The sequence below is a fragment of the Rhea americana genome, unplaced genomic scaffold (assembly GCF_003343005.1).
Source record: "Rhea americana isolate MKP2758 unplaced genomic scaffold, rheAme1 scaffold_164, whole genome shotgun sequence".
Taxonomy (NCBI): Eukaryota; Metazoa; Chordata; class Aves; order Rheiformes; family Rheidae; genus Rhea; species Rhea americana.
Genome location: NW_028185750.1, coordinates 1,241,602 through 1,247,601, shown reverse-complemented (window position 1 = coordinate 1,247,601; position 6,000 = coordinate 1,241,602). Strand labels below are relative to the sequence as shown.

Here is a 6,000-nt window from a genome sequence, read left to right as displayed (position 1 = left end):
CGCAGCGCCAGCGCCGGCGAGGCCTGTAAGTGCGGAGGGGTCCGGGGTACTTGTCCTGCCGCCGGGGCGGCGCCCGGCCCGGCCCCGCGGGGCTGCGTGCCCGCTGCAGCCCCCGGGTGTCCCGGTGCCCGGCCGGGCAGCGCCGCTCCTTTCTCCAAGGAAAGCCCTGTGGCAAATTCGCAGGACGAAGTGAAACAGCGCGGCAGGGAGCAGTGCCGGGGCGCCCGTGCGGCTGCGGCAGTGCCAGGCTCCCCTGCGCGGGTGCCGGCAGGTGCTGCTCGCCTCTGCCGGGAGCTCGGGTCGGTGCCGCCTGCGGTGAGTGGAGCGTGCGAGCATCTCTGGGAGCGAGGGGCAGCCGCTGCAGTTCACCTAGCCGGCAGCAGCCGCCGTTGGGGCGAGCGAAACAGATCCGGTGGGCGTCTAACAGTAAAGCCTGGCGGAAGAGGTGGGCTGTGTGGCTGAGGTCCTGGGAGCTGGGCATGTTACAAAGCAGGTGTATAGGAAAGGACCTCCCAGCTTCTCCTATTGGAATCAAAACCTAGTTTTGATCGAAGGTTTGGGGCCGATAGTTGCATTCTCCTTGGCCCTAGTACTGTCACTCCAAATTACTGATTTTTCACTTTATAATCTTCTGTCTTGGTCTGCCTGACCCTCTCCGGTTTATTGCTCTGAGTGTGTGGGTATTTGTAAGGTGAGTGCTTTTAGTATAATCACACTGCAGTATTTTGTTGGATTGTGTTCTCATTTTTTCACATACATGACGAGTAGTGATCAAAACTACCATTCTGTACTGTAAGAAAGAATATCATCAATGGAATTCTAAGTGTTTTTGAGGAGATCCAACCAGAAGACTTGGTTTGACTGTTAGTGACAACTTAGTGATTGTCTAGATGAGAAAGAGAAGAGCCAAGCTTGGATTTCCTGAACCTACATAGTTGCTACATGGTTTTAAGTTTTGGATGGTTGTCAAGTAGATAAAAGATTGGGAACTGAACTCTGTCAGTTGTTCTTTCAGATTCAGAGCAAATCTGTTCATGGACACTTTGTTTTTGTTTTTTTTTTATGTTTTATACACACACACACACACACACACATATATGTATATACATATAAAATTGAGATTATTGTCTATACATACAGTTGGGTAGAGAAATTACTAAAAGGGTGAGCTGCAACCAGTTTAGCTATTTCTTTTCCAGTTGTGTTCCAAATTCTTTTTGTTACATCCTTTCATTTTCTATTTATTAGTCCATTTCAGCCAAACACACTAAATGTCCTTGTCTACTCTTAACAGCTCAATTTTACATAGAGATTTTCCTTTTGATCAACAGAGGTCTCAGAAGGTTAAGCAGTTTCATGGAATGAGCCACACCATGCATTCTATAGCACAATTTTTCCCAAGCTTCTTAAGTTAGGAGTGTGAGAAATAGACCAGTATATTGAAAGATCACAGTTATACTGACAGCAGAACAAATGGACAGAATGCAAGCTGCATGTCTCCTACATCAGTGCAGCTCTGTAGGGCCAGCAGACCGCACATGTGGCAGCTCAGTTTGGCACCTTGCTAGGGAAAGGGTGGAGTGGCACTTGGTGAGGACACTGGAAGGAGAGCTCAGGCTTTCTTCAGCTTCTCCCTCTCTTCGCTACTGGGGCACACAGGCTTTGTGAGCATTGGGATCAAGGAGTTGGGGAGGGATGTGGAAGCAAAAATACAACAATGCTGGTCATAATAGGGCACAGAATGCTATTGCAGTGGCTTCAGTAACTATGTATTCTTCATATCATGAGTCATAGCTACGCTGTTCAGAACAGGAATCTACATTTATGAATACACCTTTGCTTTTGATGTAGACAAAACCAAGTCTTCGTATAAAGCGCTTGTAAAGGTAATGTCTCTGTAATCTAAGGCTACCGAGGACTGAAACATGATACTGCGTTGAAAAGTTTTACCTGGAAAAGGAGGACAGGAGGAAAGGGTTGTTTTACATTTGAAAACTATCCAACTACCCATTTAGAATAAGCTACAAAAATAAGTTACCTAGAAAAGAAAAATATACTTTTGGTGACATCTGGCATTTCTTTTTCTGATAGTACTGTTGTAAGACAGGAACCTAGAATATAATTCTGAAACTGTGTCAGGCAGTTGGAGTGGTAATAGGATTTTCAGTTAAAAAAATGATCATGTAGTTGCATCACGGTTTAAAAGTTTCAATATTAGACTAGTGAAGTGGCTGAACAAATACAGATTTCTGTCATACGATCAGCTAACTAATAGAAATTTCAACTGGATGAACCAATTCCAAAAATCATGGTTCTATGTTAAGTTGTTGTGCCAATGTTCTAAGTATTCCTCTTTCTGAGGAAAAAAAAAAAGTTCAATCACCTTACTTGTTACAAAATGTAAAAAGTATAGTCAGCTTCATCAGCTTACGGCTGTGACTACTGTTCCCTGTTTCTTTAATTAAAGAAAAAAATTGTTCAGCAATAAAAATGAAACTGAAAATTACAACATGTTATTTAAAACATACTCTCTTTTAGGTTGTTATTTTAAATGAACTAATATTACCTGTGAAAAACAAAGTCAAATATTTGTATTTTTCCTGGATAGTAAATTCTGATTAATACTCATACTGTGGAATCAGGCAATAGTAATTTCAGTGTTGGGTCATTGCAATATGACTGTATGACATGTGTAATGTGTGTTAGGTAATGCTTGCTAGCCAGTATGAAAAAAATAAGCATAATCATCAGCATTAAAAATTAAGCAAAATGTTTGCACATATTTAGATCAGGCAAAAACCAGGCAAGATGCCGCTTTTCTAAACTGCTTCTATCCAAACCATTCAGTACAATATCAGAATGAAAAATGACAACACTTTGTCATCTGTTCAAATTGATATTGCACTCTTTGCAGTGACAGCTGAAAAGGCCCACAGGTGCCATATAAAGAGGTGACCATGTTGTCATATTTCATTTAGGCATCCCTCTGCAAAGCCATAATTACCTAATTAGGTTGTTAATTAGGAGATTAGCATTTCACTATATTGATAGAATGCTCTTTGCAGGCATGAGTCTAGCAACAGATTTGTCTGCCCTAATTTATAATCTCTGCATTTTTGTGCACTTATTTATTTGCTTAAAATCTTGATGCAAGATAGCTCAGGTTAGCTGAAAATCATCTTTTTTTTTCCCCCTCACAATCAAATGAAGACTTGACAAGATCAGGAAACAATTAGTAGTAGACTGCTTGTTTGGAAACTCCTGTGTTCTCTCCCTCCTTCCCTAAAGCTCAATAAATAAAATATTGGAGTTGGTATAATTTGCATCATGATTGGTATGACAATAAAAATATGGCCAAATTCTGAGCAGTTCTTATATACAGAAAAACATATCTAATGCCAGATTGATTTACAGGTTTGTAAACTAGTAAAGAAATTTTTTGGAAGTTATATGTAATGTGGTGTTCTCTCATCATAATTTTCAAATTCCAATTCCACTCATGAAAGAGCACCTCTTTAAATAACTTTAAGTGATTATTATGTTTACTTTTTAATGACAGAACCCAAAGCATGAGTGACAGCTTCTCTAAATATATATTCATTCTTATATGGACTTGTGTTGAAACATTAGATTGAATTTTCGTATGTTTTGATTCACTTTCCTTTATCCTGCATGCACAAGAGTCTGTCTGACATTCAAGGATTTTGATTATTTGTACTGCTGGAAATGCAGATAACCAGAACCATTTCTTCTGCAATTGCAGACAGAAGTTAACTGTGAAATTATTTCATATAACCTGAATCATAAATTTTGAAGTATATTCTCACCGTTCTATTTCAGCTTGTGTGATGTGTGTGAGGGAAATCAATTCTTTATTCTAATCCCCCCTTTTTTTCATTAGTCTTTAAGATCACTTTAAAGAGCTGCAGTCAATGAGGGATGTTTAAGTCCAGTGACTATGGAAACCCTTCAGCCATAAGATGACATGTAATGGTATTCAATTCTTCCAGCCTCCTGTATTTTGAGATTATTGGTAATTGTTTTGGATCCAAGTTGTACCTTGTAGAAGCTGCATTTCTATTTGAAATATTTTCCTGCATATTTATGGCTTAATTGTTTGTTAATTCCTTCAGGGGGGCAGTCAATTTAGATATCTTTTCCTCTGAAAAAATGTGAACTATGATTATGACTTATTCTTCGCAGAATAACAGACAGTATTTTTTTTCCCTGCTTCTCAGCTTGTATTTTTGTAGTTAGAGAGGAAAATGACCTTGCAGGAATTGGCTCGAGGATTTTGTGAAAAATTTGCAGCTGCTTTTAGACATTTGAACCAGGGTTGTTGTTTTTTATTTTATCTATCATACTAAAATAGATGAATTTTCAAAACTGTATCTCCTATAGCAGAACATTTTTTAGTTGTTAACAGCTTTCTCTCATTTTTATCGCATATGCTAGCTTCTTTAGAGGTCTGTGAGTAAATTTGCATAGGTCTCATATGATATGTTTTAAAGTATGGAAGGCATAAATATAAAATTTTTCAGAGAAGAAATTTTTTGTTTTACCTCTCTGACTGTAGCACATCCTGAAAAGGTAGCATCAACTTGCCATTTTGGGAATGATAGTCAAGTTGAAGATGAGCCAGTCTTAACCAGACCGTATTTGGTTGAGCTATAAATGTGGTTTTATTTCTCAAAACTTAACCAGTCTGKTTTTTGTGACAAATGAAGTGAATAGAACATACAGTTTCAAGTTTTTATTGAACAAACCAAAACATGTATATATGGTGAAATTTCATTTCATTTTTAAAACAGATGGACTTGAATATACTTGCTTAGATTTTAGGTGAGAGTTGCTAGAGTTCTGAAGAAGTCTCAAAGCAACACATAAAACACCTTCAGAAACCTACATTTTCAGCTTATTTTCTGTAAGCTCCTTTAAAGGGAAAGAAAAATGTAAGAAAATGGGCCTGTTTTCATTAGTATCAATTTACCAAGCAGGAGTTTGTGGTTCCACTAGAAAGCATTTAAGGAGTCTGCAAATCGACAAAGCTAGAAAATGACTGGCCAAGGATATAGTTAAAGTTATGATTGAAGAGAGCTCCTGTGCTTTGTGTGGTAGATGTGAACATGGAATGAGAGTAGCTTCAGATGTCACCACGAGCATATAATGAAGTGAAGAGCAGCCTTTTACCATCTAATAAGAGAGCTGTTGTGTCAAACTGAACTGTGTATACTTTGTAGGAAACCGAAAAATTTAGTCCAGAATACTGTTTTCCCGAAAGTAAGGTGGCCAACATTTAACGTTTATGTCATGTTTCTAGTCGGACTCTTTTTTCTGAAAATAATAGTAAAAATAAGTTGATGCATGCTTGCTGTCCCACAGGTCAGCGTAGTCCAGCATTCAAGCAGCAAGACAACACTTCCAGTTGTTACTGCTGTTGTCCGTACTGAAATGTGGTGAGTTGGTTGATATGTGGTGGGTAGGTAAAATGGCCATCATGAGACATGCATTTAGCTTTTCCTATCTCTACATCTCACACTTACTTTGATAATGCCTTTGACACTCAGTGTAAAATAACACATGAATATAAAGCAAAGTGTGTGTGTGTTGTTTGTTTGTTTGTTTTTTAAGGACATGTATAGGGCTTTTTTGGAATGAAGAAAGTGAGAAAACCTTCCTTTTATTTAAATATAGTACATCAGAAGAGCAGGAAGGTCTCAAGAACACTTAAAACATTGTGACGATAAAGTTGCCTCCCTGAATTTGGATGTGTTCATCTGTGTGTTTAAGRTATAGTCTGTATGACTAGATATCATCTTTTTAGGACCTTTGTGTCATCTACTGAGAGCTGAATAATTTGTTAGAACATTCTGCATTATTTATTGTATGCCATATTATGAATGAGGTTGATCTGCATAACAACCTTCCTTCACTTGCTGTGAAATCTATAGATGCCATAAATATAGCAGTGAGTTACTGGAAGAGGAAAGCTTATAAAAA

The 6,000-nt window shown here is 38.4% G+C and overlaps 1 protein-coding gene across 3 annotated transcripts in view; it reads left to right on the top strand.

Moving 5' to 3' along the window:
• Positions 1-6,000, top strand: part of MAPKAP1 (MAPK associated protein 1) — a 107,807-nt gene continuing 101,807 nt past the window's right edge. Inside the window, exon 1 of one of the 3 annotated variants that reach the window (XM_085300482.1) lies at positions 1-25. The gene's annotated coding sequence lies outside the window, so the exon portion shown is untranslated. Of the gene's footprint in view, positions 26-124; positions 316-6,000 lie in introns of those variants that run through there. The other 2 variants (XM_085300484.1, XM_085300481.1) reach the window with 2 other exon arrangements.